Source organism: Triticum urartu, chromosome 3 (assembly GCF_003073215.2).
Source record: "Triticum urartu cultivar G1812 chromosome 3, Tu2.1, whole genome shotgun sequence".
Classification (NCBI taxonomy): domain Eukaryota; kingdom Viridiplantae; phylum Streptophyta; class Magnoliopsida; order Poales; family Poaceae; genus Triticum; species Triticum urartu.
The window spans coordinates 270767408-270795264 of NC_053024.1; positions in this window are offsets into that span (position 1 = coordinate 270767408).

Below are 27857 nucleotides of genomic sequence, written 5' to 3' on the forward strand. Positions count from 1 at the left end.
CGGAGCGAGACACCCTTGAGCCCAGGAGTTCCAAACAGCGCCAATGACTACATTGGAACCAATGTTCGGGAGACACCTCCGTGGTGACATGCAGATCTTTGTCAAGATCATGAACACCCAGGATCAGATGAGGACCAGAAGACGACAACCCCCGGCGAGATCCTTGCCGAGGACAACCACGACGCCATAGCAAGACCCTTACCGGGGGCCCAGCAAGACCCTTGCCGAGGACACCAGGAGGGCCGCAACCAGGCCCGCGTTTGCCAAAGCTCCACCGCCGTCCCCAAGCAGCTGCTAGCTCAACCAGCTGGGCGGACACCTGCGTGGCAATGAGCGGCCTCTACACCGACCCAGCAAGCACCTGCGTGGTGGCATGCAAGTCTTCCTGAAGGCTCCACCACCGCGCCAGCCCACCAGCCAGCCAACGTGGCACCACGACACCTCGTCAGCTCAGACGCGTGTCGAAGCCAGGTGTGGCGGTGACAGCTGGGACGTGCTTCCTTGCCGTCCCCGATAAAGTGAGAGGGGCACGTCGGCAACGCATTAAGTGCATTTGTCCAACGGTGCCAGAGGATAGACTCATCCATTGTACATCTTTCCACCTCTTGTGTGCCATTGTGGCAACCCCTTTTCCTTATAAAAGGAGGCCCGAGGCGACCAGGAGGAGGATTCGGATCTTTTGGGCAAAGTTGCACCCCGTAGCTAGCTCTAGAACACAAGAGCACTCTCAATACATCCACCAAAGCAGGACTAGAGTTTTACACATCCTCGCGGCCCGAACCTGGGTAAACGATCTGTGTGCCTCCTGTCAGACCCGCTCTTTCCATGACCCCGCGCCCACCAACCGTAGAAGGGATCCCAGTGATCCCATAGGTGTCGATTTCCCCCAAAATCTTTGGCGCGCCAGGTAGGGGATGCGCAGTTGTGAAAATCCGGTCTAACAGTCAGCCTAGCAGTTCTTCATCATCCTGGCTCCCAAGAAGAAGGCGGTCACAGAGATCGGTTTGTTGGGAGCCGGACGGCCCGTACCGGTGCGGGCGAGCAGCGGGCCGGTCGCGGGCAGAACCCGAGGCACGGCCCGCGAGCATCAACATCGCTCTGGCAGCCAGAGCCTGGCGAGCAGCGTCGTTCGCGCGTAAGACGACGAGCCATACGCCGCCAAATTCAAAGACGGATCCGGGGCCCTCGCAAGTATTGCGGGGCCCTCCAAGGGCGACGCCGTGCCACCTACGTGCGGTGTGGCGACCTCCAAGTTGCCTACATCGGCGCCCACGACACGCTCTACTCAGGATGCGCGTGACGAGCAGCGCCACCATGCTGGGGACCCCAGGCGCCTCCGTGGGAAGAGTCCCGTGCATCAATCGCGGGATGGAGGAAGCCAGGATGCCCGCCAAAGTGCTGGCGAAAATGGCACACAGCCGTTGGGCCGTGATAGAGCTCCTTCTAAAATGGTTAGAAGTCGGAGCGCGCCATGGTCCATGCAGCTTTCGCCGCCACCCACGCCAGCAGAAGCTTTGGCGCGCGCACAGCTGCTCCTCGACTTCGCTCTTACCGCAGAAAATCTCGACGAGTGGAGAGCCACCATCAGGAGCCTCATCGGCGTTGCCAACAAAGACGAGCCACATCCAGTGGGGCCCTTAGGCCGGCGCTCCGTCGAACCAACGCACGCCAGCGGGGGGGTGCTGTGGCCACGGTGCACTCTCCTCCACGCCAGCCGCCGCGGGTGTCGATCCGTCGTGATGACGCTTGTGATAACATTTCCATAGCGTCGTCCGATCCATGGACCCACCGCGACCAGCGCCAAGTTCTTCAGGAGCGAGCCCACGAAGACGCTCGAACCACCATCGAGCGCTGGCGCGATACGCGCCACTAGTTAGACAGGCGGGCAGGGCCCGCTGTGGACCACCCAGCACCAGGAGGCTCTGGCGGCCTACCTTACGAGGTGGGTTGCCCAGCCTTTACCCGTGAGCTGCGGCAGTTCCAGTGGTCGTCCCACCACATGTTCAAGACCGCCGTCAGCGAGAAGTACAACGACAAGACCCATCCGTCAGAGTTCCTCAGCAACTACACCATCGCGATGCAAGCCGCTGGAGCCCATGACGACAAGGTGCTTGCCAACTACTTCCCGTTGGCCCTAAAACCCAATGTCATGTCTTGGTTGATGCACTTGCCGGCGGATTCCATTTCTTCTTGGTCGGATTTGTTTCATGAATTCATTGGGTCCTTCACTGGAGGCCACCAAGCTCATGGCCAGGCGAGTGATTTGTATATCATTCCGCACAAGGAAGGTGAAAACCTGCGCAAGTACATAGAGAGGTTCAGCCGAGTGCAATACAACATCCCGGATGTTCATCATACCGCCGTGATCAGCGCATTCCATCAGAATGTGCATAACCGCAAGATGCATGAAGAGCTAGCAATCAAAAAGGTCAAGGATGTGGATGAACTTTACGTTCTGGCCGATAGATGCACCCGGGCTGAAGAGGGAAGGAAGTACCCCGGCGAAGACGTCGGCGCGGAAACCGACTCTACCGATGAAGACACTGCCGCCCCAACGAAGAAGGGTCAGCATCGCAATAGGAAACACAAGGGCAAGGCCGTGCTTGCCGTCGAGGGAACCGACGACACCAGCGCCACCAAGAAGGCCAAGGCAGATGACCCCGGCAAGGAGATTGTCGGGTGTGCCGCTTTCCGGGCCTTGGCGGCTGCCGACAAGCCAGGGGCTCCGACAAGCAGTATTGCAAGATCCACCGCACCAAGGGCCACAACCTCCAGAACTGCTGACAAGTTGAGCTGCTTGCCGAAAAGTAAAAAGCCGAGCATGAGAGGCAGGACAAGGAGAAGGGTCAGGATGGTGCCGAAGGATCCGGCAAGAAGCGTGGCGGCCAAGGAGGCCGCCACGTCAAGGACAACCAGCAAGAGAGGCCCGCTCGGGGCTGCGACAAGAAGCAGGAAGACGACAATCATGACGAGGACAACGAGTCCGGCAAGCATGGGTTCCAGAAGGCTATAGAGGCCATGTGCGTCGATGGTGGTGCCTCGCTGCATACTTCTCACTGCCAGCTCAAGCAGTGGGCGCGTGAGATCACAGCAACAGAGCCGTCGTTCGACGCTCAGAAGCCGGTGAAGTGGTCCATCACGCCCATCATCTTTGACGCCGAGGACCACCCTGATCGCACAACTGCGGTCGGGTGTTTTCCGTTGTTGGTTTCACCAACGATATGCAACCTCAAGGTGAACAAGATGCTGGTTGACGGCGGGGCCGGTCTGAACTTGATCTCACCCGTTGTGATCAAAAGGCTACAAATTCCTGATGGGAACCTCGAGGAGACGGGTACGTTTCATGGGGTCAACCCGGGAAGGAGTCAGCCGAAGGGCAAGGTCACGCTGCCTGTGACATTTGGAGGCGAGCTGAACTACAGGACAGAGAGGATTGTCTTTGATGTAGCCGAGATTGCCTTGCGCTACAACGGGATTCTCGGTCGCCGGGCACTAGCCAAGTTCATGGAGGCATCACATTACGCCTACAACACGCTAAAGATGCCTGGGCCGATGACCATCATCACCGTTCCCTGTGACAAGAAGGATGCGCTGATTTGCGCCGACCTACTCTATCGGGAAGCAGTTGCAGCAGCTGCCACCAAGGCGCTTGCTCCTGCCGCTGAAGTCCTGGGAGGGAAGAAGAAGACCGGCGGGACTTCTCACACCCACCCCGGCAAGCGCACCTCTTCGGAGTGTTGTGCTACCATCGAGGACGTGCGAGAGAGCTCCACTGGCAAGAGGAAGAAATCCAAAGCCGCGTCGCCAGAGACCAAGAAGGTGCCTGTCAAGGAGGATGGCACAGGAGGGGCTTTCACCATAAGCTCCACCCTCGACAGCAAATAGAAAAGCGCACTCATCACTTTCCTGTGGGTAAATGTCGATGTGTTTGCATGGCAAGCATCCGACATCCCCCGTGTTCCCAGGGAAGTGATTGAGCACCATCTTTCTATCTGTCCCCATGCGTGACCCGTCAAGCAGAAGGTCAGGAAGCAAGCTTTGGAATGGAAATAGTTCATCACAAAGGAGATCAGGAAGTTGGAAGCGTCAGGCTTGCTGAGAGGAGTGCTCCATCCGAAGTGTTTGGCTAATCCGGTGGTGGTGCACAAGGCAAACAGGAAGTGGAGGTTGTGTATCGACTACACAGATATCAATAAGGCTTGTCCTAAGGACCCCTTCCCGTTGCCGCGCGTTGACCAGATTGTCGACTCCACGGCCGGGTGTGATCTGTTATCATTCATCGACGCCTACCCGGGCTACCACCATATCTTCATGACAAGAGAAGACGAAGAGAAGACATCATTCATCACCCCATGTGGTACGTATTGCTTTTTACAGATGCCTTTCAGGTTGAAGAGCGCTGGCTCAACGTTTGCAAGAGCAGTTCAAATTGGTTTTGAGCCCCAGCTACCTAGAAATATGGAAGCTTATATGGATGACATAGTGGTCAAAACGAAGGACAAGGCAACTCTTGTGCAAGACCTAGAAGAGATGTTTGCCAACCTGTGCAAGATCAACCTCAAGTTGAACCCTGAGAAGTGTGTCTTTGGCGTTCCGTCTGGCAAAATTCTCGGGTTCTTCGTGTCACATCGTGGGATCGAGGCAAATCCAAACAAGAGCAAGGCTACTGAGAAGATCTAGGCACCCAAGCGAATCAAGGATGTGCGTCGGCTCACTAGCTGCGTTGCCGCCATGAGCAGATTCATCTCCTAGTCTGCTAAGCATGCCCTTCCCTTTTTCAAAATCATGAAAAAGGTGGGCCCAATGGAGTGGACCCAGAGGCCAAGGAAACGCTGCAGGATGTGAAGAAATACCTCTCCTCTACACCGATACTAGTTGCGCCTAAACCACAAGAGCTGTTAATGTTGTTTCTGGCAGCAACGAATCAAGTGGTCAGCGCCGCACTAGTGGCACAGAGGGAGGTCGACGAAGAGGCAGTGGCAACGGCGGAGCTGGCGGATGGCAAGCTAGAGATTCCCCCGGCAGGGCCTAGCGTCGGCGAGGCAAGGCCCCCGGCAGAGTCTGACGCCATTGGGGCAGGTCCCGTGCAGCCAAATGAAGTGGTCCGGAGGAAGAAGATGATGCAGCACCCGGTTTACTTTGTCAGCTCTCTCTTGCAGGGGGTTAGGTCAAGGTACTCCGTGATACGTCTCCAACGTATCTATAATTTTTTATTGTTCCATGCTATTATATTATCAACCTTGGATGTTTTGTATGCATTTATATGCTATTTTATATGATTTTTGGGACTAACCTATTAACCCAGAGCCCAGTGCCAGTTTCTGTTTTTTTCCTCGTTTTAGAGTATCACAGAAAAGGAAAATCAAATAGAATCCAATTGACCTGAAACTTCACGAAACTTATTTTTGGAAGGAAAGCAACCCGGGAGACATGGAGTCCATGTAAGGGAAGCAACAAGGAAGCCACGAGGCAGGGGGCGCGCCCACCCCCTGGGCACGCCCTCCACCCTCGTGGGCCCCTCGTGGCTCCCCTGACGTACTTCTTCCGCCTATATATCTCCATATACCCTAAAACAATCAAAGAGCACAATAGATCGGGAGTTCCGCCGCTAGAAGCCTCCGTAGCCACCGAAAGCCAATCTAGACCCGTTCCGGCACCATGCCGGAGGGGGAATCCTTCTCCGGTGGCCATCTTCATCATCCCAGTGCTCTCCATGACGAGGAGGGAGTAGTTCTCCCTCGAGGGTGAGGGTATGTACTAGTAGCTATGTGTTTGATCTCTCTCTCTCTCTCTCTCGTGTTCTTGAGGTGGCACGATCTTGATGTATCGCGAGCTTTGCTATTATAGTTGGATCTCATGATGTTTTCTCCCCCTCTACTCTCTTGTAATGGATTGAGTTTCCCCTTTGAAGTTATCTTATCGGATTGAGTCTTTAAAGATTTGAGAATACTTGATGTATGTCTTGCCGTGCGTATCTGTGGTGACAATGGGTTATCGTGTGATTCACTTGATGTATGTTTTGGTGATCAACTTGCGGGTTCCGCCCATGAACCTATGCATAGGGGTTGGCACATGTTTTCATCATGATTCTCCGGTGAAAACTTTGGGGCACTCTTTGAGGTTCTATATGTTGGTTGAATAGATGAATCTGAGATTGTGTGACGCATATCGTATAATCATACCCACGGATACTTGAGGTGACATTGGAGTATCTAGGTGACATTAGGGTTTTGGTTGATTTGTGTCTTAAGGTGTTATTCTAGTAGAACTCTAGGGCTGTTTGTGACACCTATAGGAATAGCCCAACGGATTGATTGGAAAGAATAACTTTGAGGTGGTTTCGTACCCTACCATAATTCTTTGATTGTTCTCCGCTATTAGTGACTTTGTAGTGACTCTTTGTTGCATGTTGAGGGATAGTTATATGATCAAATTATGTTATTATTTTTGAGGGAACTTGCACTAGTGAAAGTATGAACCCTAGGCCTTGTTCCAACGCATTGCAATACCGTTTGTGCTCACTTTTATCATTCTTTACCTTGCTGTTTTTATATTTTCAGATTACAAAAACTATTATCTACCATCCATATACCACTTGCATCAACATCTCTTCGCCGAACTAGTGCACCTATACAATTTACCATTGTATTGGGTGTGTTGGGGACACAAGAGACTCTTTGTTATTTGGTTGCAGGGTTGTTTGAGAGAGACCATCTTCATCCTACGCCTGCCATGGATTGATAAACCTTAGGTCATCCACTTGAGGGAAATTTGCTACTATCCTACAAACCTCTGCACTTGGAGGCCCAACAACATCTACAAGAAGGTTGTGTAGTAGACATCAAGCTCTTTTCTGGCGCCGTTGCCGGGGAGGTTAGCGCTTGAAGGTATAGCTTTAGATCTTGCAATCGAGTCTTTTAGTTTCTTGTTTTATCACTAGTTTAGTTTATGAAAGAAAATTAAAAAATGGAATTAAGTTTGCCTCATACGCTTTATCTTTTTAATATCTATCGTGAGAATAAGGATTCCGATAATTGTGCTCAAGTTCTAGAAGAAGAATGCATTAGAATGTTTGGCACTAAATATTTGAATGATGAGCATGATTGCAATGTTGTTAGTATAAATTTCTTGAATATCCATGATGCTAATGATATGCAAAGCCACAAGCTTGGGGAAGATATATTTGATGAAGATGATATTTTTTGTCCCCCAAGCTTTGATGAGCAAATTTATTATGATGAGAGCATGCCACCTATTTATGATGATTATATTGATAAAAGTGGATTCTGAGAGGTCATGACTTTATTTAGTAATGATTCCATTCTCTCGGAAGAGGTTCAATTGATTATGAGAACAAAGTTGCTATCTGTGATGATTATTGTGATGACTTGTATGCTATAAATAATAATGATATCCATGAAACTTGTGTTCATGATTTTAGTTTTCAATTGGATTATGCCTCACATGATAGTTATTTTGTTGAGGTTGCTCCCACTATTCCGAATGAGAAATTTTTTGCTTATGTGGAGAGTAATAAAAATTCTAGGCTTGTAGATCATGAAAAGAATGCTTTGTGTGATAGTTATATTGTTGAATTCATTCATGATGCTACTGAAAATTATTATGAGGGAAGAATATATGCTTGTAGGAATTGCAATAATATCAAGTTTCCTCTCTATGTGCTTAAAGTTTTGAAGTTATGATTGTTTTGCCTTCCTATGCAAGTTGATTCTTGTTCCCACGAGTTGTTTGCTCACAAAATCCCTATGCATAGGAAGTGGGTTAGGCTTAAATGTGCTACTCATATTCTTCATGATGCTCTCTTTATATTTCAATTCCTATCCTTTATGTGAGCATCATTGAAATCATCATGCCTAGCTATGGGCGTTAAACGATAGCGCTTGTTGGGAGGCGACCCAACTTTATTTTTGTTCCTTGATTTTTGTTCCTGTTTAGTAATAAACAATTCATCTAGCCTCTGTTTAGATGTGGTTTTATTCTTTTAATTAGTGTTTGTGCCAAGTAGAACCTTTGGGAAGACTTGGGGAAAGTCTTTGCGATCATGCTGTAAAGAACAGAAACTTTAGCGCTCACGAGAATTGCTCCCATTTTTTATTGGAGAGTGATATTTAGTTAATTCTTTTTGAAGATGATTAATAGATAAATTCCTCACGTCCAGCCATTTATTTTAGAATTTTATGAGTTCCATAAGTATACGTTTGATACAGATTACTACAGACTGTTCTGTTTTTGACAGATTCTGTTTTCTATGTGTTGTTTGCTTATTTTGATGAATCTATGAGTAGTATCAGAGGGTATGAACCATAGATAAGTTGGAATGCAGTATATATTACACCAATGTGAATTTATAATGAGTTCACAACAATACCTAAGTGGTGATTTATTTTCTTATACTAACGGAGCTTACGAGTTTTCTATTAAGTTTTGTGTTGTGAAGTTTTCAAGTTTTGGGTAAAGATTCGATGGACTATGGAATAAGGAGTGGCAAGAGCCTAATATTGGGGATTCCCAAGGCACCCCAAGGTAATATTAAATGATAACCAAAATCTTAAGCTTGGGGATGCCCCGGAAGGCATCTCCTCTTTCGTCTCCGCTCATTGGTAACTTCACTTGGAGCTATATTTTTATTTACCACATGATATGTTTTTTGCTTGGAGCGTCAATTTGTTTTGTTAGGATTTGCTTTCTGTTATTTAGAACAATGTTTTGCATCTTTTATTTCAATAAAAGTTGCAAGGATAGTCTTTACTATGCCTATGTTACAAGTCTTCATGTTGCTGTTTGAAAACAGAAAGTTTACCGCTGTTGCAATAATTCCCTAGAAAAGTCAGAATGTGATAAAATGTTGAAACCTTTTGCATATTAATATATGATAAATTTACTACACTGGGAATTTCCTTTAATAATTTTTGTGGTTAGGAAAGTATGGATCTTGCTGCACTCTTTACAGACTGTCCTGTTTAGGCAGATTGCTCTTATGTTTGCATTGTTTGCATATGTTTGCTTCTTTAATGATTATATTTGAGGATAGTACTATTAAATATGTTGAGGCATTTAGTATGCAATGTTGAATAATAATTTTAGTGATTTTCTACAGTAGAGTATGATAAGGTTTTTGCAATGGTTTATACTAACTTATCTCACGGGTCCTTGTTGAGTTTTGTGTGGATGAAGCTTTTGAGATTTAGGGAGACCGTGATATGAGAGGAATTAAGGAGACACAAAAGCTCAAGATTGTGGATGCCCAAGGCATCCCAAGATAATATTTCAAGAATTTTCAAGCTTCTAAGCTTGGGGATGCCCCGGTTGGCATCCCACCTTTCTTCTTCAACAACTATCGGTTAGTTTCGGTTGATCCTAAGTTTTTGCTTCTTCACATGATGTTTGCTATTCTTAGAATGTCATTTTATTTTGCCCTTCTTGCTGTTTGAATAAAATACCAAGATCTGAAATTATTAAATGTTAGAGAGTCTTCACATAGTTGCATAATTATTCCACTACTCATTGATCTTCACTAATATCTTTCGGAGTAGTTTGTTGTTTCTCTAGTGCTTCACTTACATCTTGTTAGAGCACGGTGGTGGTTTTATTTTATAGAAATAATTGATATCTCATGCTTCACTTATATTATTTTGAGAGTCTTTTAGAACAGCATGGTAATTTGCTTTGGTTATGAAGTTAGTCCTAATACGATGGGCATCCAAGATGGGTATAATAAAAACTTTCATATAAAGTGCATTGAATACTATGAGAAGTTTGATACTTGATGATTGTTTTGAGATATGGAGATTGTGATATTAGAGTCATGCTATTTGTGTAGTTGTGAATTTGAGGAATACTTGTGTTGAAGTTTGTGATTCCCATAGCATGCACGTATGGTGAACCGTTATGTGACGGAGTCGGAGCTTGATTTATGTATTGATTGTCTTGCTTATGAGTGGAGGTCGGGGATGAGCGATGGTGTTTTCCTACCAATCTATCCCCCTAGGAGCATGCGCGTAGTACTTTGTTTCAATAACTAATACATTTTTGCAATAAGTATGTGAGTTCTTATGACTAATGTTGAGTCCATGGATTATACGCACTCTACCCTTCCACCATTGCTAGCCTCTTTAATACCGCGCACCTTTCACCGGTATCATAAACCCACCATATACCGTCCTCAAAACAGCCACCATACCTACCTATTATGGCATTTCCATAGCCATTCCGAGATATATTGCCATGCAACTTTCCACCGTTCCGTTATTATGACGTGCTTCATCATTGTCATATTGCTTGCATGATCATGTAGTTGACATCGCAAAGCCACCATTCATAATTCTTTCATACATGTCACTCATGCATCATTGCACATCCCGGTACACCGCCGGAGGCATTCATATATAGTCATATTTTGTTGTAATTCTTGAGTTGTAAGTAAATAAAAGTGTGATGATCATCATTATTAGAGCATTATCCCAGTGAGGAAAGGATTATGGAGACTATGATTCCCCCATAAGTCGGGATGAGACTCCGGACAAAAAAAAAAAAAAAGAGAAAAAAGAGGCCATAAAAAAGAAGAGAAAAGTCCCAAATAAAAAAATAAAATAAATAAAAAATGAGAGAAAAAGAGAGAAAGGGCAATGCTACTATCCTCTTACCACACTTGTGCTTCAAAGTAGCACCATGATCTTCATGATAGAGAGTCTCATATGTTGTCACTTTCATATACTAGGGGGAATCTTTCATTATAGAACTTGGCTTGTATATTCCAATGATGGGCTTCCTCAAAATGCCCTAGGTCTTCGTGAGCAAGCTAGTTGGATGCACACCCACTAGTTTCTTTTGTTGAGCTTTCATACACTTATAGCTCTAGTGCATCCGTTGCATGGCAATCCCTACTCACTCACATTGATATATATTGATGGGCATCTCCATAGCCCGTTGATACGCCTAGTTGATGTGAGACTATCTTCTCCTTTTTGTCTTCTCCACAACCACCATTCTATTCCACCTATAGTGCTATGTCCATGGCTCACGCTCATGTATTGTGTGAAGATTGAAAAGGTTTGAGAACATCAAAAGTATGAAACAATTGCTTGGCTTGTCATTGGGGTTGTGCATGATTTAAATACTTTGTGTGGTGAAGATGGAGCATAGCCAGACTATATGATTTTGTAGGGATAGCTTTCTTTGTCCATGTTATTTTGAGAAGACATGATTACTTTGTTTGTATGCTTGAAGTATTATTATTTTTATGTCAATATTAAACTTTTGTCTTGAATCTTATGGCTCTGAATATTCGTGCTACAATAAAGAGAAATACATGATGAATATGTTAGGTAGCATTCCACATCAAAAATTCAGTTTTTATCATTTACCTACTTGAGGACGAGAAGGAATTAAGCTTGGGGATGCTGATACGTCTCCAACGTATCTATAATTTTTGATTGTTCCATGCTATTATATTATCAACCTTGGATGTTTTATATGCATTTATATGCTATTTTATATGATTTTTGGGACTAACCTATTAACCCAGAGCCTAGTGCCAGTTTCTGTTTTTCCTTGTTTTAGAGTATCGCGGAAAAGGAAAAATCAAACGGATTCCAATTGACCTGAAACTTCACATCACTTATTTTCGGAAGGAAAGCAACCCGGGAGACTTGGAGTCCACGTAAGGGAAGCAACGAGGAAGCCACGAGGCTGGGGGGCGCGCCGTCCACCCTCGTGGGCCCCTCGTGGCTCCCCTGACATACTTCTTTCGCCTATATATCTCCATATACCCTAAAACGATCAGAGAGCACAATAGATCGGGAGTTCCGCCGCTAGAAGCCTCCGTAGCCACCGAAATCCAATCTAGACCCATTCCGGCACCCTGTCAGAGGGGGAATCCTTCTCCGGTGGCCATCTTCATCATCCTGGCGCTCTCCATGACGAGGAGGGAGTAGTTCTCCCTCAGGGCTGAGGGTATGTACCAGTAGTTATGTGTTTGATCTCTCTCTCTCTCTCGTGTTCTTGAGGTGGCACGATCTTGATGTATCGCGAGCTTTGTAATTATAGTTGGATCTTATGATGTTTTCTCCCCCCTCTACTCTCTTGTAATGGATTGAGTTTCCCCTTTGAAGTTATCTTATCAGATTGAGTCTTTAAAGATTTGAGAACACTTGATGTATGTCTTGCCGTGCGTATCTGTGGTGACAATGGGATATCACGTGATTCACTTGATGTATGTTTTGGTGATCAACTTGCGGGTTCCGCACATGAACCTATGCATAGGGGTTGGCACATGTTTTCATCGTGATTCTCTGGTAGAAACTTTGGGGCACTCTTTGAGGTTCTATATGTTGGTTGAATAGATGAATCTGAGATTGTGTGACGCATATCGTATAATCATACCCACGGATACTTGAGGTGACATTGGAGTATCTAGGTGACATTAGGGTTTTGGTTGATTTGTGTCTTAAGGTGTTATTCTAGTATGAACTCTAGGGATTTTTGTGACACCTATAGGAATAGCCCAACGGATTGATTGGAAAGAATAACTTTGAGGTGGTTTCGTACCCTACCATAATCTCTTTGTTTGTTCTCCGCTATTAGTGACTTTGGAGTGACTCTTTGTTGCATGTTGAGGGATAGTTATATGATCAAATTATGTTATTATTGTTGAGGGAACTTGCACTAGTGAAAGAATGAACCCTAGGCCTTGTTTCAACACATTGCAATACCATTCATTACCTTGTTGTTTTTATATTTTTCAGATTACAAAAACTATTATCTACCATCCATATACCACTTGCATCACCATCTCTTCGCCGAACTAGTGCACCTATACAATTTACCATTGTATTGGGTGTGTTGGGTACACAAGAGACTCTTTGTTATTTGGTTGCAGGGTTGTTTGAGAGAGACCATCTTCATCCTACGCCTCCCACGGATTGATAAACCTTAGGTCATCCACTTGAGGGAAATTTGCTACTGTCCTACAAACCTCTGCACTTGGAGGCCCAACAACATCTACAAGAAGGTTGTGTAGTAGACATCAAGCTCTTTTCTGGCGCCGTTGCCGGGGAGGTTAGCGCTTGAAAGCATATCTTTAGATCTTGCAATCGAGTCTTTTAGTTTCTTGTTTTATCACTAGTTTAGTTTATAAAAGAAAATTAAAAAAGGAATTAAGTTTGCCTCATACGCTTTATCTTTTTAATATCTATCATGAGAATAAGGATTCCGATAATTGTGCTCAAGTGCTAGAAGAAGAATGCATTAGAATGTTTGGTTTGAAGTTTGAAAGTACTTCAACAATCCAGAGCAGAGTCTTGGTGAAGTTCATTGCGGAATGTACATCAATGCCTAACGAAGAGATCCAGGAGACCACACTTTCCGGCGAGGCGGCAAGTCGCAACTGGATCATGTACTTTGACGGGGGCTTTCTCACTACAAGGCGTCAGTGCTGGTGTGCTGCTTGTCACACCCACCGGAGAGCACCTCAAGTATGTAATCCAGATGCACTTCCCCAGGGAGATGTCCATGAACAACACTGCTGAATACGAGGTGTTGCTTGCCGGTCTCAGGATCGCGCCGGGCCTCGGGGTTAAGAAGCACGTCGTCAGGGGTGATTCACAGCTTGTCGTCAGGCAAGTCAACAAAGATTATCAGAGCCCGTTGATGGAGGCCTACATAGATGAGGTGAGGAAGTTGGAGGAGCGCTTTGATGGTGTACAAACGGAGCACGTTCCCCGGGCGGAGAACAACATCGCCAACTATCTATCGAAGCGCGCTGCCTTCAAATTACCTGTGGAACCAGGTACTTTTGTGCTTCGGTTAACTCAACCATCGATTGAGCCATCAACAGAGCAGAACAAGCAGAGGAAATCAGGCCCTGGCAAGTACTTTCCCGCCTAGCCCCCTGGGGCCGTAGGCAAGGATGTTGCCATGGATACTGAGCCTGCGAGGGGGCAGCCAACTCCGGCAAGGCGTCAAGCCCTAGCCGTAGAGACGGCCGTTCCCATGGCGGAGGAAATGCCTTTGGTCCTTGCCGTCGAGTCCCAGGCTTCGGCATGGGCACATCATACCATCCGAGTCCTCCAAACAGGGGAGCTTCCTGAGGAGCAGGAAGAAGTGGAGAAAGTAGCCCGTCGGTCTGCTATGTATTAGTTTGTCGATGACGTCCTATACAGGAAAATCCCGAACGGTGTGAAATTGAAGTGCATTCCCCGGGAGGAAGGACTGGAGCTGTTGGCTGAGATACATGGAGGCATATGTGGCTCCCACATAGGGTCGAGGGCCCTTGCCGGCAAGGCAATCCGGCAAGGTTTCTTCTAGCCCACTGCCATCCAGGATGCAACGACACTAGTAACCAAGTGTGAAGCAAGTCAGTTCCATTCGAAGAAGCTTCATCAACCAGCTCAAGCCCTTCAAACAATTCCTCTCTCCTGGACATTCTCGGTCAGGGGGCTCGACATACTGGGGCCTTTCCCTAGCGCTGTCGAGGGCTTTGAGTACTTGTACATTGCAATTGACAAGTTCACAAAGTGGCCAGAGGTGGAGGCAGTGAGAAAGGTGACATCACAGTCAGCCGTCAAGTTCTTTAAAGGGGGTAGTCTGCATTTTGGTGTGCCCAACAGGGTCATCACCAACAACGGCACATAGTTCACAAGCCACACCTTCATGCAATACATCCAAGACCTCGGCAGCAAGGTTTGTTTCGCTTCCGTGGCACACCCCACGGAGCAACGGCCAAGCGGAGAGGGCAAATGCTGAAGTATTGCGAGGCCTTAGAAGAAAGACTTTTGACAAGATGCACAAGAGCGAAAGGCGCTGGATTGATGAGTTGCCGGCGGTTCTATGGTCGATCAGAATGACGCCAAATCGAGCCACCGACCAGACACCCTTTGCCCTGTTATACGGGGAAGAAGCAGTTCTCCCCACGGAACTCACATACGGGTCACCTTGAGTGCTCGCTTATGACGAGCTTGAGCAAGAGCAAATGCGGCAAGATGATGCAACACTCCTTGAGAAGACGAGAGTATTCAACCCCCTAGGCTCTCCCTAGGCTCTCTCCATAGGCTCTCTCGCTGGTGGCCACTGCGGCCACCACTCCCGCCGGTGGCCACTCCGGCCCCGGCGGCCACCTCTTTCCTTGCCACCTTCCACTCTGGTTGTCGCAGCCACCACCCACTTTAGTCTCTCTGTTTTTGGAGCTGGAGTCGAGGAAATGTCCATGGATCCTCCTTCTCTCAACTTTGCAAGAGGTAAAGATTTTCAACGTTCGATGAGGGAGAAATTTGGTCATCCTGTGGTTTTCTCTCCTGGTTTTCGCCAACGGGAGTTTACTTTGGTGGTTTCCTTCTGTCGTGCTCGCTTTCGGTTGGATTGTCACACGGTTAGCATCACACTTCAATCTTGTTTTGGTGGTTATCCACAAGGTTTTCGTGTTCATCGCCTCAATGACAGATCCTTCAAGTTTTCGGTTGCGTCAAAAGCTCTGGGTTTTGAGATCTATAATCATGGCCGCGTGGTTGAAAAGGATTTCGATTTACTGTTTAATCTTTGGGGTTTTGGAGGCCCTAACTGGTTGCGTGAAGAACAATTTTTTATCATGAGGAGGAATTTTCTTGGACCTTGGTTACTAGTGGTCCGCGTGCTCGACCTGTTGCCACCGCCAATGCCTCTGGCGATCAACTCCGGCCATCGGTTTTTGCTCGTCTCGCGAATTTTCTGACTTCTAGCAATAATGTGGTCTCCGAAAATAACAAATCTTCAATGCAGAATCTTAATACCTCGGGAGAGGTTAGCGCTAAGGTTTCTCAGGGCGGCAATCAGGGTTTTTCAAATGGCTCGCTTAAATGCTACTCGTGTGGTTTGCTGGGCCACTTTGCCAGGGAGTGTCACGTCCAACGGCTACCTGGGCTTTTCCCATTTCTACGGTTTGCTACATTTGCCAGCCCACCCGTTGAAGCCTGGAACATGGATGCGGTCCAGGATTGGTTTAAGTCAGTTGGCCTGGCCCGCGACCCTCCAGTGGTTTCCTCTTTTAGCGAGCTCTCTATGGGATCTTTTCCTAATTTCCAGCCTCGATTGGCACTTGCCTCCTCAACTTCTCCATAGTCAGCCTCTGCTTCACCACAGTTCCCATACTCTGCTCCTGTCACCTCCTGCTCGCCGGTGGCGGTGTGCACCTCTACGGCTTCTCCGATGGCAAACATTCTAATCGACCCGCGGCCATTTGTGCTGCATGGGTTCGCCATCCAGCAGCTTGCGGGCCGCAATGGAGTGGCTCGGGTTGTGCTCCCGCATCATCCTCGTCGCCATGAAGACTGGGCTATTGCAACTATCCATCAACTCCTTGCCGACGCACCTTTCCCCTATGTAAGAGATGTTCTCGAAGAATTTATTGTTGAGCATACGCAGTTAGGGCTGAGAGACATCCAGTGTTGCCTGTTTGGGGAGGCATATGTGCGACTCACAAGGGTTAGAGATAGGGACAAGCTGGTGCTGGATAGCCCGCATGAATTTGGCGACGTTTTCATCTCTTTTGTGAAGCATGAGGAGGGAAGGAATCATAGGAGGGTGCATTTCAATAGAACATTTTGGTTGCTACTGATCGGAGTTCCTTTTGATTTTCGAAATACTGAAGATTTGGCATGTGCTGTCAGTAAGTTTGGTCGCATGATCTCCTAGGACAAGGAGGATGACCACATCGGCCGTATTGTGGTCAAGGCTCGTGTTATGAACTTGGATATAATTCCCAAGAGCATGAGATGGTCAGAAGGAGATGAGTTTGAAGAGGAAGGTTGGTCCTCTTCCATTGAAGTGTTGGCTAGTGAGCTTCTTGGTGGGGGTCCAGCAGATGAAGACCCGATTCCACCAGACAACGTGGACCCACACCCCTTGCCCGAGAATGCTGACCATGGTGCTGGTTTTCACAATGCTGCACTCAACAACAACAATTTAAATGTTCAGCATGAGGACAATTGGGAGCAAGAGGACAACTGGATCATTCCACAACAGGACAACGTGCATGCACCACTTGAAGACATTCTGGATGCTGTGCAGCAGGAGGAGATGGCTTGGGCAGATGGTGAGGAGTTATTGCCTGCTTTCAGTAACATCAGCCTTTCTTCAGACATGTCTTTCTCTGAAGGAGATAATTCCAACATATATCTGCCACCTGTGCTTGCTGGGAATGTGTTTCCTATAGATATTGAACCTGTTGCTCTGCCTCCTCCCGCCAATGTGGTTGCAAATGGACTTCAGAACATTATTCAAGCATACCTATCTGATGATGAGGAACCCAATCCGTTGCCTAAGGAAAATGAGGTTGCAGCAATTGAAGCTATAGCTCTTCCTGTCCAAGTGCTTGCAAGCCAGCTGCAACATTTAGTTGCTAATAATCCTGCTGGGGGTGCAGAGGTAGCTGCAAGCTCTGAAGCTCAAGTTTTGGGCACTAACTCCAATGTTCTACAAATGTGTTCTACTATGGAGAATAGTTTATCTCCTGTCCTTCCTCAAGGAGATCCTGTGCCAGGTTCTGAGCCTGGTATGGCTACTACGGTTGGTGGTTTTACTGACCAGGTCTTTCAGTCAAGTCCTACTCATATCAATACTTTCAGAGGAGGGCTTGAGCCTGTCACAAGCATTGAGAATATTCAGCGAGGTAACTGGGTAAATCAAATTAATGAGCATTTCAGCATGGCACCCTCCCTTCTAGGTTTGAAATGTATTCAGTTTGCTGCAACTGCTAATAGTGATAATCTTGTATCTGAAGAAGGTCTCTTGCTGTGGAAGAAACACTTTCAAGAGCAGTCTGTGGACAACAAAAGCTCATTCTCTGCCAACATTCCTGTAAGTTGGTTTAATTTCATTGTCCACCTTCTCTTGACTCCTGATAAGTTTGATTGGACTGTAAACATGCTAAAGTCTAGGATGTGGGAACTTTTCTCTGCTGTTGAGAACATGGAACAACCTATACTGTTTTCATATACCTGATAAATGCCCTGCTTCACATGCTCCTATTTGTCAGGCCATTGTCCTGGAGGAACAGTTTGCAAAGGATAAGGGCAAGGAGAATGTTCAGGTGGCTTCCAATATGCAAGATTTGGAGTCCGAGGCTCTTCTGCAGCCTTTTGGCACTGACAACCTCAAGAAGAGAAGGAGTGGAAAAACTCCCCTAGTGGAAACTGAGGTAAGGAGAAGTGACAAAATTAAGAAAGTGAATGATGGACACAAAAGAGACTCCTGCTCAAATAATAGTTGTCTGCCTTGTCATGCTATTCCTCCTGTCATTCAAAATTCAGTTGTTAGAAACCTCACTGCCTCTTTCTGTAAGGTTGCTGAGGGGGAGCTGGAGGACAAGCTGGCCAAGAAGCCAGGAAGAAAGCTTGCTGAGGACTTGGTCAAGGTGCCCTTGGCCACTGGAGAGGACAACACACCAACATCTTCATGATGATTACTAGACATGATTGGACTAGTGGTTGGGGGGTAGTATGGGTGGATCTTCATGTGCTCTTTTGGACAGTCCTTTTTATGTTGTAATCCTGAAGTGATGGTACTTTAAGCAACTCTTTGCTATGGAGATGTTTTATCTTAATGGAACCTCTGTGATGTATGCTATTTGGATGTATTGCTGGTTTTGTCATGTGCTGTGGTTCAGGCTCTCTGCAACTCTTTTCTCCACTTTAATTATGAGTCAAGTGCTGGTGCTTGATCTCTGGTGCAGTTCACTTCTTTGTCTCCATGAATAGCACAAATAGAAGTTGGAACATTCTTAACTGGAATATTAGAGGGATGAATTCACAGGACAAATGGCTGGCATTAAGGCAGAAAATTGATGAGAGTGACTGTAATATTTTGTGCTTACAAGAAACTAAGAGAGAAAACTTTGATGCTGCTTACATAAAAAATTTCTGTCCCAATAGAATCAATAAGTTTGCTTTCCTTCCTTCTGTTGGAGCTTCAGGGGGTCTCCTAGTGGCTTGGAATGGCTCTCACTTTGCTGGAGAAGTAATTTCTCAAAACAGATTTTCACTATCCATCCAGTTCACAAGTTTGCTCTCCAACCAGTACTGGATTCTCACCAATATTCATGGCCCTTATGACCCACGGGACAAAAGTGAGTTCATTGAGTGGTTTTTGAATATTCATATGCCTGATGATGTGGACTGGATTCTTATGGGAGATTTCAATTTCATGAGGGATCCATCAGACAAAAACAGACCTGGTGGAGATGTTAATGAGATGCTTATGTTCAATGAAGCAATTAGTAATCAGGGTTTACTGGAGTTACCTTTGCATGGAAGGAAATTCAGCTGGAGTAACAAGCAGCAAAATCCTCTGCTGGTCAAGCTTGATTGGTTTTTTACTTCAGCTTCTTGGATGACCACATTCCCAAACACTATGGTTCTACGTCTTGCAAAACCAATTTCAAACCACTTGCCATGTGTAATAAGAGTTGGTACCTCAATTCCCAAAGCAAGAGTTTTTAGATTTGAGAACTATTGGTTGCATCACTCAGACTTCAAACAGGTGGTTCATGCTGCTTGGAATATTCCAGTGGGGAATCTTGATTCAGTCAAAAGTTGGAATGCAAAGTTTAAAAATTTAAGGAGAGCTTTGAAGTTGTGCGCCAGATCACTATCTTGTCTGAAAACTCAAATTGCTAAAATCAATGAGCGCATTTTCTTTGGGACTTTTTTGAGGAGTTCGGAGCATTGGATACTTATGAATGGAATTGTAGGATTCTTCTCAAAGAACATTTACTAGTCCTTTTGAGGAACCAAAAGATTTATTGGAAGCAGAGGGGCAAAATTAAAGGGGTAAAGTTTGGGGATGAAAATACCAAATTCTTTCATACCAAGGCTTCTATTAATCACAAGCACAATCACATTGCTGTCTTGCAAAATGATGATCAAGTTGATATATCTGACCAAGCTGGGAAAGCTGCTATACTATGGGATACTTATAAGAAAAGAATGGGGACTTCTCACAAAACTTCCATGCATTTTGACTTGGAGTCATTGTTTCACCAGAGACAGGATCCCAAACTTTTTGATTCCTTGGAATTGCCATTTTCTGAGGAAGAAATCAATGATGTAGTAAAAGAATTACCTATGGACAAATCACCTGGCCCTGATGGATTAAATAATGAGTTTTTTAAAGCTTGTTGGGACATAATTAAAGGAGATGTGCTCAAATTCATTTCTGACTTTCATGCCGGACAAATCTCTCTGGAAAGTTTGAACACCTCATTCATTACTCTTATTCCAAAAGGAAATTCTCCCCTCACAGCAAATGATTACAGGCCAATCTCCCTCCTTAATTGTTGTCTCAAGCTAGTCACTAAACTGTTGGCAAACAGGTTACAGAAAGTCATCTTAAAGCTGGTCCACATTAACCAATATGGCTTCCTCAAAGAGAGATCTATCGATGACTGCTTGGGTTGGGCTTATGAATACTTGCATCAGTGCCATAAATCGAAGGAAGAGATTATTGTGCTAAAATTGGACTTTGAAAAAGCTTTTGACACCATTGAGCATCAGGCAATTCTGGATATTCTAAAAGCTAAAGGATTTGGAGATAGATGGATTAACTGGATCAAAATGCTGTTCACGTCTGCCTCCTCTGCCATATTGCTTAATGGTGTTCCTGGTAAAAAATTCTATTGCCTCAGAGGTGTGAGACAGGGAGACCCTCTATCACCACTTCTGTTTGTGCTTGCTGCAGATCTTCTTCAGTCAATCCATAACAAGGCCATGCAAATGGGTATACTCTCCTCACCTCTGCAAGTGAACTCATGCCCTGATTTCCCAATTGTACAATATGGAGATGACACTTTGGTCCTTCTCCAAGCAAATGCCAAGTAACTACACTGCCTCAAAGCCGTCCTTAATACTTTTGCACATGCTACTGGACTGAAAGTTAACTACTCTAAATCAAGCCTCATCCCACTCAATGTACGAGAGGAGAAAGTTGAAATTCTGACTAATACTTTTCAATGTAAAAGGGAATTCTTTCCCTTCCAATATTTGGGTGCACCTCTGGGTATTTATAAACCAACTGTTGAGCAATGCTTACCTCTGGTCACAAGACTGCAGAAGAAACTTATGGGTCTACTTTTTTGACCATGGCTGGAAGACTTTTGTTGGTAAAATCTGTGCTCAACTCTTTGCTGATTTACCTCATGGGATGTCTTGATGTACCTGTCACCATTAAAGGTCAAGCTATTAAATTATTGAGGCATTGCCTCTGGAGAGGCCCTGATTTGGAGGATCATAGGCCTGCCATGGTGGCTTGGAGTATTGTTTGTAGACCAAAAGACCAAGGAGGATTGGGAGTGATGGACATCTTTGTCCAAAACAAAGCTTTGCTACTCAAGAATCTGCACAAGTTTTACAACAGACACAACATTCCATGGGTTAACTTGATCTGGGAAGCACATTACAGTGGTGATTTACTACCTGGCAACAGTTGGATAGGCTCTTTTTGGTGGAAAGCAAATCTTAAGCTCATTGACAATTTCAAATCCATGGCCAGATGCCACATTGGAGATGGCAAAAGTGCCTTTTTCTGGTCTGATCTTTGGCACTCAGCTTGCCTTCAGGACATGTTCCCTCATCTCTTTTCTTTTGTGAAGAACAGGAACTCCACTGTGCACACCATTATTCACACTGAATTTCTGGAGGATCTATTTCATTTACCATTGACAGTGCAAGCATTCCAAGAATTTGAAGCAATGGAGGACATTTGTATAGCTTTGAGGGGTTCTGATTATCTGGAATGTACAGATACCTGGAGCTACATTTGGGGAGATGATCAATCTTTACTTGCAAAGGCATATAAACTGATGATGGGAGTTAAAATAGTGCCCCAACAATTTAACTGGATTTGGAATAGCTCTTGTCAACCCAAGCACAAAGTGTTCTTTTGGAGGTTACTACATGACAGGCTCAATACCAGGAATCTCCTTAGAAGAAAATATTTTCAGTTGGACAACTACAATTGTGGTGTAAACAATTGCCAGCAGGAGGAAACACTTCAACATCTTTTTTGGACATGTCCTTTTGCTGCTCAGTGTTGGGACATGATTTGTCCTTCTAGGCAGGCCAATGCCTCAGTTCTTGAGGCTTTTGCTGATCTTAAATTAAAACTTCATGTGCCTTTCTTCATGGAAATCATCATCCTAGCATCCTGGGCCCTCTGGATCTCTAGAAACTACCTCATTTTTCAAGACATCCAACCAAGCATTCAGGGATGGAAAGCCATCTTCAGGGAGGAAATCAATTTGCTGAGGTTTAGAATAAAGAAGAGCTATGCTAGAGCTTGCTGTCTCTGGCTTGACAACCTTGTCCTGTAATCTTTTGTATTTTAGTAGTTGCTAGGTTCTTTTCTTCTTTCTTTCTTTGTTTTTTGGCTTATCTCAAGCCTTTTTGTACTGCTGGATCTCTTTGTTGAAATTTTATAAAAATTGCAGTGGGGTTTTGCCCTACTGTGTATAGTCAAAAAAACGCTCCTTGAGGAAGATCATCTTCAGGCGGCTGTGAGAGCAGCACGCTACCAGCAAGCCTTGCGCCGCTACCATAGCCGCAGGGTTCATGCCTGAAGCTTTAAGGAAGGCAACCTTGTTCTTCGGCACGTTCAATCGGCCAAGAATTCCATCAAGTTGACGCTGAAGTGGGAAGGCCCTTATCGGGTAATACGAGTCACCAGGCCCGGCGCAGTCCGCCTGGAGACCGAAGATGCTGTTCCAGTGAGTAACTCCTGGAACATTGAACATCCTCGCAAGTTTTACCCATAAGGCGCGGTTGTCGCCCCCCCCCCCCCGGCAAACCACCTTTTGTACAAGCCTTGCCGGCAAGGCATGTAAACCTCTGTACAAAGCCAGGCGCAGATCCTGAGCATAAATAAATGAAGCACTCGCGCCCTAAGTTTTAGCATGCATGCTAGGTTAAGTCTCTCCCTCGGTTAGGGTTGATAGTGCTTACTAGCGACTAACCCCTAGCATATAGGTCGAGTGTGCGTTCCTCTATTCCTTAGGAAGAAAGCGAACGAGCCGGCGCTCCAGCCTCGGCAAGCCAAGGTTGCAAGGGGCTGCAGATACAAGAACCCAACTACGGCAAGCCAAGGCTGCCGGGGGCTGCAGGTTCAGATAAGTCTTTCATCCTCTGTTGTGTATTCCCGTATGAAGATTGGGGCATATGAAACCTCGTTTTGCCCCTTGACCACCGTGCTCCCCCTTCTTCCCTGTACCCAAGTCCCTGGGTCGGAACCGGGACGTAGCCACGGTCGTGACGAAATGAACAAGGGGCCTTACTCTACTTCGCCCCTGCCTCCGCCAAGAGCGTGAGGATGGTCGGCTGAAGGAAGAGGACGGCAAGGTCTATTACTAGGCGTCAGTGTTTACCTTAAAAATAACAAGGATTCATTCCTTGGCATGAGCCTCGCTCACGCAGAAAGAACATGCAGGCACCCCTTTTCATTAAAAACATCCCATACAGGTACAGTTCATACGGGATGAAAAACATGAGCAAGGGGATTACAAATTTTAAATCTAAAAAGTGCCCGCAGGCTTACAAACTAAAAAGAGATAAGATGCCCGTAATCCCTTTCTTGTCCCTCTCCTCAGAAGGTGGAACAAGATAGCTGGAGGGCAAAAAGAGCGCCTAGGCTAGGTGCGAGGAGCAGAAGGCACCAAGAGAACGTCCCAGTGCCAGGAGGTAGCGGGTGGGCAATAAGCGACGAAGGCGTGGGTGCCCGCGTAGTACGACTTGACGGCCGCCACCCGCCTTTTTTGCCTTCTCCAACCCTCCTATGTCAGCCGCCCAAGGAGGCGACACACCTATGGAGAGCTTGACGAGGAAGGCCCTCGGCAGGACGCATGACGTAGGGAGGGGCAACGCGGTTAGTCGGAGACGAGGTCGACGTGACCTCACTCGACGCTCTCGTCGTCGCTGTTGCTACCCTCCTCATCACTCCCGCTTGAAGAGGAATCTTCATCGTCGGAGGAGCTCTCCACGCAGCACTTCAGGCGAGTTCCGAGATCTCCAAAGACTTGGACAGAGAGCAGGCCGCCCTCCATTAACTTGAAGTAGAGGACAAGCCCCGCCGTCAGGCTATGGACATGAGCGAATGTCTTCCATCCGCGACGGAGGTACATGGCGTGAGGAGCGGGGAAGTCGACATTGATCCTCGTGCCGCCGTTCCTGCAGCCCCTCATGTGCAACCTAAGGGTCTGGGTGGATTGAGCTACATCTCCCTAGCAAATGGTGTAGCGAGACGGAGGCGGCGACGCGGTGGTCGGCGCAGCCTGATGAAGAACTCGCGGGGCTGGTCCCCGACGTGGCCCTCCATCGGGGGAGGCATCGCTGGCCGAGGCGAGGCCGGTGTGCCGCCTCGTCCCACTCTCCCTCAAGCGCCACGGTGACCTCGGCCTCGCCCCTCCCCCTTCCTCTCGTGGCTGGATCCGCCGCCATGAGCTCTTGGAAAGGAGGGACGCGCTCTCGAGCAGCAACCCTCACTGCCACCGTTGAAGGGCCGGTGCCTCCTCTCGCCATAGCAGATGGAAGAAAGGAGCCAAAGTGAATGGAGACGGATGATGAAAGGATGTGGGATGCCACCCCCTCCCCCTCCTTATAAAGGAGCAGGGTCGAGGCTCGGCCGCCCCACTCGGCCAATCCAGCTATCGGGGGCGCGGGGGGTCGGGACCGACCCACTGCCCCAATCAGCGACGGCCCGGTTTCCCGCCCCCAGCGCCTGCCACCTGCATGGGGGACATGTGGCGAGCAAGAAGAATCAAAGGGATGGGTGGGGCGCCCGTTCCCCACCCCGTTATCGTGGGGCACTGACGCCTTAAAGACCACGACCTGAGTATGCCCAACTAAATGAGCCGCGCCTCTGTGCCTCCCTCTTTTTATGGGGAAGGTGCGAGCCGCCTCTTTACCACGATGTGACGCATGAGTGTGGGAACCACCCCACGCATGACCCCCACGTCATGCATGACCCTCCACGTCGCACGTTCAACGCAGGCCGTGGGGAAGCGCAGCGGGCGAGAAATTACTGCGATAAAATCTGCCCCACCTGCCCGCGCACCGTTCTGGGCCTAGCCCAACAACGCGACGCGCTTATGTGTGTTCCAGGCCCGGGGGGCTCCTGTCGGTGTGCAAAAGTAGGGGCTCCCCTTTTTGACCCCTTTACTTGTGCACGGGCAGTCAGAGCCGCGGCCGCTGCCACACTTAACAAGGCTGAGGAGGGAAGCTGGAGGGAAACCGAAGCATAAGACAAACAAAGCAACGCCAAGGCCAGAAACACTGAAGAACAAAGGGGGCAAGGTGGACTCCCCGGCAAGATCCTTGCCGGGGCGACCTCCGCGGCCCCGGCAAGAGCCTTGCCGGGACAACTTGCCCAACACCAGCAAAGCGAGCCACCCTTGAGCCTAGGAGTTCCAAACACCACCAACGACTACATTGCAACCAAGGCTCGAGAGGCACCTCCGTGGTGACATGCAGATCTTTGTCAAGATCATGAACACGCAAGATTAGATGAGGACCAGAAGACGATGACCCCCGGTGAGATCCTTGCCGGGGACGACCGCGACGCGATGGCAAGACCCTTGCCGGGGGACCGGCAAGACCCTTGCCGAGGATACCAGCAGGGCCGCAGCCAGGCCCGCGTCTGCCAAAGCTCCACCGTCGTCCCAAAGCAGCTGCTAGCTCAACCAGCTGGGCGGACACCTGCATGGCGATGAGCGGCCTCAACACCGACCCAGCAAGCACCTGCGTGGTGGCATGCAAGTCTTCTTGAAGGCTCCACCAGCACGCCAGCCAAGCAGCCATCCAACATGGCGTCACGACACCTCGTCAACTTAGACGCATATCGAAGCCAGGCGTGGGGGCGACAGCTCGGACATGCTTCCTTGCTGTCCACGATAAAGTGAGAGGGGCACGTCGGTAGTGCATTCAATGAGTTTGTCCAACGGTGCCAGAGGATAGACTCATCCACTATACATCTTTCCACCTCCTGTGTGCCACTTTGACAACCCCTTTTTCTTATAAAAGTAGGCCCGAGGCGACCAGGAGGAGGATTCAGATCTTTTGGGCAAAGTTGCACCTTGTAGCTAGCCCAAGAACACAAGAACACTCTCAATACATCCACCAAAGCAGGACTAGGGTTTTACGCATCCTCGGGGCCCGGACCTGGGTAAATGATCCGTGTGCTTCCTATCAAACCCTCTCTTTCCACAATCACGTGCCCGCCAACCGTAGAAGGGATCCCAGTGATCCCATAGGTGTCGATTTACCCCGACACCGATCTAGGTGTAATACCAAGTGCATCGGGTCCAATGAAAATCTATTGTGACAATACTGGTGCAATTGCCTTGGCAAAGGAATCCAGATTTCACAAGAGAACCAAGCACATCAAGAGACCCTTCTATTCCATCTGCGATCAAGTCATGGAGGTAGACATAGAGATTTGCAAGATACATACGTATCTGAATGTTGCAGACCCGTTGACTAAGCCTCTCTCATGAGCAAAACATGATCAGAACCAAGACTCATTATTGTGTAATCTAGATTATTGACTCTACTACAAGTGGGAGACTGAAGGAAATATGCCCTAGAGGCAATAATAAAATTGTTATTTATATTTCCTTATATCATGATAAATGTTTATTATTATGGTAGAATTGTATTAACCAGAAACTTAGTACATGCGTGAATACATAGACAAACAGAGTGTCCCTAATATGCCTCTACTAGACTAGCTCGTTTATCAAAGATGGTTAAGTTTCCTAGCCATAGACATGTGTTGTCATTTTATGAACGGGATCATATCATTAGAGAATGATGTGATGGACAAGACCCATCCTTTAGCTTAGCACTATGATCATTTAGTTTAGTGCTATTGCTTTCTTCATGACTTATACATGTTCCTATGACTATGAGATTATGCAACTCCCAAATACCGGAGGAACACTTTGTGTGCTATCAAACGTCACAACGTAATTAGGTGATCATAAAGATGCTCTACAGGTGTCTCCGATGGTGTTTGTTGAGTTGGATAGATCGAGATTAGGATTTGCCACTCCATGTTTCGGAGAGGTTTCTCTGGGCCCTCTCTGTAATGAATATCACTATGAGCCTTGCAAGCAATGTGACTAATGAGTTAGTCATGGGGTGATGCATTACGGAATGAGTAAAGAGACTTGTCGGTAACGAGATTGAACAAGGTATCATGATACCGATGATCGAATCTCAGGCAAGTAACATACCGATGACAAAGGGAACAACGTATGTTGTTATGCGGTTTGACCGATAAAGATCTTCGTAGAATATTTAGGAGTCAATATGAGCATCTAGGTTCCGCTATTGGTTATTGACCGGAGATGTGTCTGGGTTATGTCCACATAGTTCTCGAACCCGTAGGGTCCGCACGCTTAACGCTCGATTACGATTTGTATTATGAGTTTATGTGATTTGATGACCGAAGATTGTTCGGAGTCCCGGATGAGATCACGGACGTGACGAGGAGTCTCGAAATGTTCGAGACATAAAGATTCATATATTGGAAGGTTACATTCGGACACTGGAACGGTTCGGGTCATTTCAGAGTACAGGGGGTTACTGGACCCCCCCCCCCCGGGAAGCTATTGGACCTCATGGGCCTTAGTGGAGAAGAGAGAGGGCTGGCTAGGAGGTGGAACGCGCCCCCCTTGCCTTAATCCGAATTGGACAAGGGGAAGGGCGGCGCGCCCCCTCCTTCCTTCTCTCCTCCTCCTCCTTCTCCCCTTCTCCAACTTGGAATAGGAAAGGGGGGGCAAATCCTACTAGGTTTGGAGTCCTAGTAGGACTCCCCCCATGGCG